Source organism: Hemiscyllium ocellatum, chromosome 14 (assembly GCF_020745735.1).
Source record: "Hemiscyllium ocellatum isolate sHemOce1 chromosome 14, sHemOce1.pat.X.cur, whole genome shotgun sequence".
NCBI lineage: Eukaryota > Metazoa > Chordata > Chondrichthyes > Orectolobiformes > Hemiscylliidae > Hemiscyllium > Hemiscyllium ocellatum.
Window position 1 is genome coordinate 63,377,312 of NC_083414.1, and position 9,298 is coordinate 63,386,609.

The window sequence follows — 9,298 nt, forward strand, 5'->3', positions numbered from 1 at the left end:
TCCAGGTCTGCCAACCACTGGCCATCCTCCTCCACTCCGGCCCACCAATTATCCCGCTCTGAGCCTTCAGCTGCTACAACACTCTGATGCCATCACTGCCACTCTGTCCACAAGGTAAGTTACAAAATTCTAAAAAAGGAGGAGAACGAGAAAAGGGAAAAGAAGAGAAATGGACAGAAAGGATGAGCTGTGGGCGGAGCTCGGATACTGCCTACCGTGTGGCTGCCATCTTGGAACTACCCATGTCTACATCTAAAAATCCCAGGGTAGTTTCTGAACTTACTACACTGTTAGTGACAATCTTCGAGCATCTCACTGATCATTGAAAATGGACTGATGGGGCACTAACTGCCTGGACTGGATTTTTTGTGTACAGGATACACCTGGGCAATTGTCCACATGGTTGGGTAGATGTAACTGTATTGCCACTTCCAGAGTCTTAGGTACTAGTGCTGGAATGTTGTCAGAGCCCATAATTTTTGCAATATCCAATGCCTACAGCTGTTTCATGGTGTCATGTGGAGTGAATCAAATTGGCTGAAGATTGCCACCTGTAATGTAGGAAACTCTGGAGGTCTTTGTCTTACAGAGCTTCAGTTAGTGCCATGGTTTGGTCTTATATCCCTCTATTCCCTTCTCCCTCTGGAACACTGTAAGCTCCCAGTTAATGAATCAATGTTACCTTCTTTGACTACTCTGTAGGAATGAGCTCCACATTCTCACTGCTCAATGCAAAAGCATTCCTCCTATAAAAGTCACGAGTAGAGAAAATTTTACAAGGATGATGCCAGAAGTTAAGGTTTATAACTTAACAGAAGAGTTGTGATCTTTTCTGTTGATATAGGTTGGCTGAAGAGGCTCAAAGAATTTAGCCCAGATGCCTGTGCTATCGCATGTAATTCCCAACACAGGTCGTTCTGCTGTAATGCGACAGTTGCGTCCCTCTGCAACCTTGGACTATAAAAAGTCGAGCTATGTAAAACCATGATAGAAAAATCATGCTGTAGAAGATCGCTACGGAATATTACTATACCCATTTAGTGGAAAGTTCACGTTATCCAAACAGCGCCCCCAACTCATCAACCGTGTTACAGCCAATTAATGTTAATGAAATGCGTGTTAGAACAAAAGGATCTGGTAAATGTCATATTAGACAAACTAGTGCCTTGCTTGTATTGTGAAGTGTACTGTGAAAATGACGATTGAATGTTCCTAGCAGAGGGCTTAATGTTTTTATTAAGCAAGCAGACATAGAGCTTTGGGTTGTTGCAGACATTCATAAAGTCACAGATAGAAATAAAGAGATATAAAATGTCCCTTGTATCAGCTTTATCTCATAAAGAGCCTATTAATTTTGTACAGTGGGTAAACAATATGGCCATTAAACCTTGTGCATGGATGGAGTTAGCTTGCTCTCAGCTTCGTTAATGTCAGGATAAATTAATGATTCAGTTCAGTCAAAGGAAGTATGGATCAGAGGTATCAGTGGTGCAATGATGTAAGGTTATCTTCAGCCCACACTCCCATAGAGTGGAGCATCACACTTCATTTATGACTTTGATCAGTGCCCAGTGGAACAACACGTTACAAAATGCAACATCACATGAGAGGGGGGGCATTGCAGATTGCACTGTTAGTGCTGAATCCAGTTGGGGTTATGAGGATAATGACTACTTTTGTTCCGATTCAAAGTTTTGGCTGATGTCAGTTGACATTTTTCAAAATGATTCCTTTTCTAAAAAAAGGTAATTAATTCGTGTTGTATGGGTGTCACCCATCCCTAGTTGCCCTTAATAAGATGATGATGGTCAGCCTTTTTTCAATTAGTGCAGTCTGTTACGATGAAGATGCTTTCTCAGTGCGACCAGCTAGGGAGCTCCAGGATTTTGATTCAAAGGTGATGAAGGAATGGCAACATGCAGACTGATTAGTGAGAGAAAACCTTGTAGGAGGTGGTGTTCATCAGATCAGCAAAGCTTGAGCACTTGCCGGGCATCCTGGGGCTCCTCGCCAGTAAACACATTTTAATTTTGAGCCACTGCATCTCCAGCCTGTGTGTACCCCTTTCGCGAATATAACTATTGTTGGGGGTGCCTGGAGCTGCCACATGGTTCTGCTAGAATCCTCTTTGGCTACTTTTTCTGCCACCACCCCTTCTTCAGATGCTAGTCTATAGTGATTGGAACAAGGTGAGTTCCCTAAATGGGACCTTTAACCTAGTCAAATCGGGAATCCTGGCTGACAGACATAAACAGGAGTTGCAGGGGTTCTGCTTACTAAAGGAGCCTGCATCTGAGCCAGCTGGGCCAGTGTCATATACTATATACGTGTAAATAAAGGGTGAATTGGTGACAGGATACTGGCCTTCGTGGAGTTATTTCAGACGACACAGTTTACTAGCATTAAGTGGTGATGGATTAACCATGAATAAGTCTTTGGCAGAGGAGACACATACTCAAGTAACAGGTAGTAGCTCATTACATTAGCTTCAGAATGGTTCACTACATTAACTACTAGCTAAAAGACAGTGTAATCTCTGGGAGGTAATAACTAGATCTACACTACATGGCTGAAGACTGTAGAACTGACCAACAAATTCTAACAAATGAGAACTGACAAGTTCCTCTCAGAAGTAGTCAATGGGTGAAGCTATTCCAAAGCTTTCACGTTAACCCTTTCAGGCCAACTGTCTAATATAACACTATCCAGTTAGTCCCACCTCTTCGCAAGTTCCCCACAGATCGGAATCCTATCAAGTAGATTTCCCTTACTCTTCAGCAGTTGCCATCTTCAGGGAACAGGGCAATAGACACTTAGCAGTTCATTCCTTTTTGGAAATACTTGTTCACAAATTACCTTTCACAGAAATCAACAAGATATCTGACGCAGAGGCAGTCAGCAAAATACTCCAAGGGAACAAAGAAGCAGGAAAAGACAGCATTAAACAGCAACTCCGTGTTGTCTGAGTTCTGTTGGGATGTTTGAATCTCATCAGCAGTCAGAGCACAGCCCTGACAGATTTATCAAAGGTGAAGCTATAGAATGGAAACATCTCCAAGCTGCAGCACTTAGAAATAACTCTTCAAACAGAGGTGACTGAGGAGCAGGTCAGTATGTATTAATTGTGATCAGGGACTGTCTACATATGCAGAATAGCCTAGAGTGTGCTCAGTTTAACAGCCTCAGATATCTCACAAGCCCCAGCTCAGATGGAAAAGGAGTTCAATTAGTACAGATACCAGGGAGAAATCTGTTGCTGACGCAAACTCACGGATCAATAACAAACTGGAGATCCACAGAGCAGGTGGGTGGCTTAAACTTGAGCAAAGACTTTCATGAGAAGAGAGCTCACTGGATTTCTTTAATTACCCCATTTGAAGACAAGTCACATCATTCTGTCATGATCCCCCTCATGGTGGCTCAGTGGTTAGCACTGCTGCCTCAAAGCACCAGGTTCCCAGGATTGATTCCAACTTCGGGCGATTGTCTGTGTGTAGATTGTACATTCTCCCCATCTCTGTGTGAGTTTCCTCCAGGTGTTCTGGCTTTTTCCCACAATCCAACGATATGCCGGTTATGTGGATTAGCCATGGGAAATGCAGAGTTGCAGGGATAGGGTAGGGCGTGGGTCTAGGTGAGATGCTCTTCAGAGAGTTGGTGTGGACTCGATGGGCCAAATGGCCAGCTTCCACACTGTAGGGATTTTATTCTATGAAAAAATATGTCAGGATGGTTTCCTCAGGCCATGCTCTGGCTCAATGGGAGCACTCTCACTTCTCAGTCTGAAGATTCTGGTTTCAAGCATCACAGTTGAGGTGTTGTCCTCTCGCATGGATTTAAAAGATTCCACTATTTCAGAAAAAAAGCAGTGTGGTTCACTTGGTCAACATTTATCCTTCAACCAGCATCAGTAAAGCAGATAACCTGGTTGTTATCTTGGTGACGTTTGTGTGATTTTGCTGTGTCCAAGTTTATATTAAGATTAGATTAGATTCCCTACAGTGTGGAAACAGGCCCTTCTTGTCACCATATTTCCTAAACTCCTCTAGTGATCACACTACAGCAGAACTTCATTAGCTGTATTAATGCTTTGGGACATCCTGAGATTATAAAAGCACTCAGAATTACACTTTCACTCACATGTACAAGGAATATCTGACCATCTGAACCTTTCAGAACAGAGCTTATTGCTCAATTAGCATCTTTTCCACCACCTTAAAGTTACACTGCCTCTATCTCTCCCCAGTGCAGTGCCTACAATCTACACAGCAGCAACGCTAAAAGCCCTTCTGAACAGCACATCAGAATTTGTTTGCTACAATTCTATTAAAGAAAATGGGCTGATCATATCAGTATCATTTTGTTACCTTCTTAGTTCAATTTTCAAAAATTGTATCTAATAAGTGAATTTTCAAATCACCCCCCTGATTTTTAGACTCTTCACTTCTGTCTAATTCTATGGGCCTGAGATCTAGTCACGATACAGCTGAGTAACAATTCAGGATGTTCCTCCTATAACATTTCAGTTTCTTTTATCTCCACTGGTTCTTCCACCATCCCTGATGAGGCCAGTATTCTTGAACTTGCCAGGTCATTCCCATAAAAGTGGGGATACGTTATCTATGAAACAATGTCGTTATAGATAAAGTCTAGAGAAATTAGTTCATTTGAATAAAGAGGTTAAGTTCATGATGAACATGGACATAATACCAAAGCCAATCAAGTCTTCACATTGTACTTGGGATCATAACACTTCTACTACTTCCATTTGTGGTTATTTTCAATCTCCCTGATCTTCCCATGATTCTGAGACATTATATTTGGTCTGAGGTTTTGATTCAGCAGGGCAATGTTTGCTTTCAATCTTCTGCCTATGAGTTATGCTGCCAGTGAATATCCATTTACTCCAAGTGATTTAATAAGGCTAAATCCCAATCTGTGTTTTTAGCTTTTAACAACGTCATGGTTTTATCAATCTGTCTGCCTCTCCATCTACCTGGGGATGTAATGGAGAACTTTGACATGGTTGATTCCTGCCTTCTGTTGTGAACTTCCAGTATGATTCATTCATGAAGGACAAACTGCTGTCTAAAACAATCTCATCTGGGAACCCATGCAAATAAAAGGTTCTCTTCAGTACTTTAATCACTGACTCAGCTACAGTTGTATTAGCTGTGGAAACTTTGGTCCTTCTGGGATAGTAATCTGCCAGAATCAATGTGCTTTCAGTTGAAAGTTGAATAAATCCAATCAAGCCTGTGCTAAAACCAATGCAGTGAACTGGAAGATATTACAGCACTATTGATACCTGACCACTGTTCGCAAATGGTTGGCAAGACAATCTAAAATTCTCTACCTCTTTTGAAAGCTTTGGTCACCATATAGACTGTCGCACTCCTACCATGTCTGTGGTGATTTATAAATGGCCTTCATGAATTCATTTTTGAATTTTTCTCTTCATGGGTTCGACATTATCAGCCAGTGATCAAACATTAGCAAATCATCTATGTAGTCAAGTGTTGCTTCTGTTCATGACATATTCCTAAAAGCTAGACTGTTGGACTGCACTTCAACCATCTAGATAAATGTTCTGATTTTGGCGCATTCTTCATCTGCATTCTGTGTGTCATGAATTTTTTGCAACTACTTCTCCAAACCTGATGACTGGAATTAGTTATTATGGTTGAAAAATGGCTTTCTTTCTTCGATGAGGAACCATACCTCCTAATTCAGTCTTATGCACTAACACTGTGAATTGGCTGTAATTTGTTCCTTCCTTACATCATGGACTGTCAAGTAGCCATATCGTATTAATTTGAGTCTGAACTTCTGGATTCACAGGGGCATTTTCACTATTTCTTTCAAATCCACGAATATACTGAGTGGCCTTCAGTCTGCAAGGGCCAGCATGGTTTGTGAGGGAAAACAAGCAATGTGATGACCAAAAAAAAACAGCCTAATTGAGACTATGGATAAATGTATAACTGATGAAACTCAGAATATCACACCGCTTGGTGAACAAATAGCTATGTGTGTCTCAAGACTGATACCTCAGTAGAGGCAAAGGATGATTTCATTATCGCCCTAAGAATAATCCTTTGTAATTGTGACAAAGATCACGCCAAGCCATAAACAATCTGCAGGTAGCAAATTGATTAAGTGAACATGTTGATTTCACCACCAATGCAGGGCAAAATAAAATCCAAACCAATCAATACATTGAAGTGAAAGGCTTTTCAGCACACATCTATAGATGGGTGAAGAATAAAGATCTGCTGACATAGCTTTCAGTTGTGGGATGCGTACAACCACCACTGAGAAGGGATGAACAATGCCCAAGGATTCAACCTACTGCAAAGAAGTTAAAAATCACACAACACCAGGATATAGTCCAACAGGTTTATTTGGAAGCACTAGCTTTCGGAGCGCTGCTCCTTTATCAGGTAACACTGGCACCTCCACATCATACTACAAAGAAGACATTGCCTGTTTCAGGAAATGAAGGAAATCCAATACATTAAAAGCCCTCAGGTTTAAAGGGGCCTACAACTGTCAGACTGTGAGGATGAGAATGCAGTGCAATGGTCTTCTACTTAATCAACTATCAATCTTCAAACTCAAAAGGGTGTGCACTGCAGGAGAAACTGAAACATCGAGGCCAACATCGAATTTGTCAAGCCAGAGATTTGGGGTGGTGAGGTTATTGGTAAATGTGATTTTTACACAAATACATGATGTTAGTAATGAGATAAAAAGCTCAGAAGGAGATGTTGCAAATGAGTCTGAGTATGTCTGAATTGATTAATATTGAAGATGTACTATCAGCACCACTTACTATGATGATGTCCTGTGGTCTGGTCATCAGAAAGGTTCAGGATCTCAAAGTTGCTGCAGCAGAGTCTATCATAGCAATATTACTTGTAACTAGTTTTTAACATACTATATCTCAGAACATAGAATATAGTACAGCACAGTACAGGCCCTTCAGCCCATGATGTTTTGCTGAGCATTTATCTTAATATAAGATCAATCTAACCTACACACCCCTCAATGTATTGCTATCCATGTGCTTGTCTAGCAGTTGTTTAAATGCTCCTAATGTCTCTGACTGCTACCTTCACTGGCAGTGCACTCCACACATCAACCATTCTCTGTGTAAAGAACCTACCTCTGACATCTCCCGTATACCTTCCTCCAGTCACCTTAAAATTATGATCCCTCATGACAGCCATTTCTGTCCTGGGGAAAGTTCTCTGGCTATCTACTCTATCTATACTGCTCATTACCTTGTACACCTCTATCAAGTCACCTCTCTTCCTTCTTCTCTACAGTGTGAAAAGCCCTAGCTCACTCAACCTTTCTTCATAAGACAAGCCTTCCAGTCCAAGCAGCATCCTGATAAATTTCGTCTGTACTCTCTCTAAAGCTTCCGCATCCTTCCTATAATAGGATGACCGGAACTGGACACAATACTCCAAGTGTGGTCCATAGCTGCAGCACAACCTCATGGCTCTTAAACACAATACCCCTGTTAATGAAAGCCAAAACGTCATACACCTTCTTAACAATCCTATCAATTTGGGTGGCAACTTTGAGGGATCTATGTAAGTGGACCCCAAGATCCAGCTGTTCCTCCACACTGCCAAGAATCCTGTCTTTAAACCTGGATTCAACATTCAAATAGAATCACACTGCATTTATCCATGTTGAACTCCATCTGCCACTTTCAACCCAGCTCTGCATCCTGTCCATGTCTTGTTGCAGCCTGCAATAGCCCTCAACACCACTGACCTTTGTGTCATCAGCAAACTTACTAACCCACCCTTCATTCTTCATCCAAGTCATTTGTAAAAATTACAAAGAGCAGAGGCCCAAGAACAGATCCCTGGGGGTCACCACTGGTCGCCGACATCCAGGCGGAATACTTTCCATCCACTACCACTCGTCTTCTTTCCGCCAGTCAATTCTGTCTCCAGACAGCCAAATTTCCCTGTATCCCATACCTCCTAACTTTCTGAATAAGCCTACCTTGGGCAACCTTATCAAATGCCTTACTAAAATCCATATGCACCACATCCACTGCTCGACCTTCTTCAACCTGCCCCGTCACATCCTCAAAGAACTCAATAAGGCTTTTGAGGCATGGTGTGCCCCTAACAAAGCCATGCTAACTATCTTTAATCAAACTATGTATTTCTAAATAGTAGTAAATTCTATCTCTTAGAATTCTTTGCAGTACCTTACTCAGCGCAGGCATAAGACTGACTGGCCTGTAATTCCCAGGGATTTTCCCTATTCCCTTTCTTGAACAGAGGAACAACATTCGCCTCCTTCCAATCATTCAGTACTACTCCTGTGGAGAATATGGATGCAAAGATCGCTCTCTCTCCCTTACAGACCATGTGCTTGTTGACTTTGTCTGTCTTTCTTCCTTTTAAAAGTCCTGTTGTCTTAGCTATTTTTTCCTCCAAAGTTCCAAAACAATTGCAACAGCATATAAAATAATAATTGCCGCTTCTAGGATTTGAGAAAATCATCTCCAACACCTAAAGTACCTCAAAAAAAAGGAACAGCCTATTACAGCCAGAAATTTTCCCAACCTCCATCTTGGATTACCCAGAATCCTATTGGAAGTATGTTGTGAAACTTTTTTTTAAGATTAGATTCCCTCCAGTGTGGAAACAGACCCCTCAGCCCACACCGACCCTCAGAATATTAACCCACCCAGACCCATCTTCCTCTTACTAATGCACCTCACACATGGCCAATTCACCTAACCTGCACATCCCTGTGATTGTGGGAGGAAACCAGAGCACCCAGAGGTATCCCACGCAAACACTGGGAGAAAGTGCAAATCCACATTGACAGTGACCTGAGGCTAGACTCGAACCTGGGACCCTGTGCTATGAGGCAGCAGTGCTAACCACTGAGCCACATGTTGAAATGGTTCAGAAAAGATTTACAAGGACGTTGCTAGGGTTGGTGGATTTGAGCTATAGGAAGATTTCTTACTGACCCTCTAAAGAGCAACCCACCCAGACCCATTCCCCTACACCTAACTGCATATCTTTGGACTGTGGGAGGAAACCCACACAGACACGGGGAGAATATGCAAACTCCATACAGACAGTTGCCTGAGGTGGGAATTGAACCTAGGTCTCTGATGCTGTGAGGTAGCAGTGCTAACCACGGTATCACCATGCAACCCATAGGCTGGGGCTTTTTTTCCCTGGAGTGTCAGAGGCTGAGGAGTGACTTCATAAAAGTTTATAAAACCATGAGGGGTGTGGATAGGACA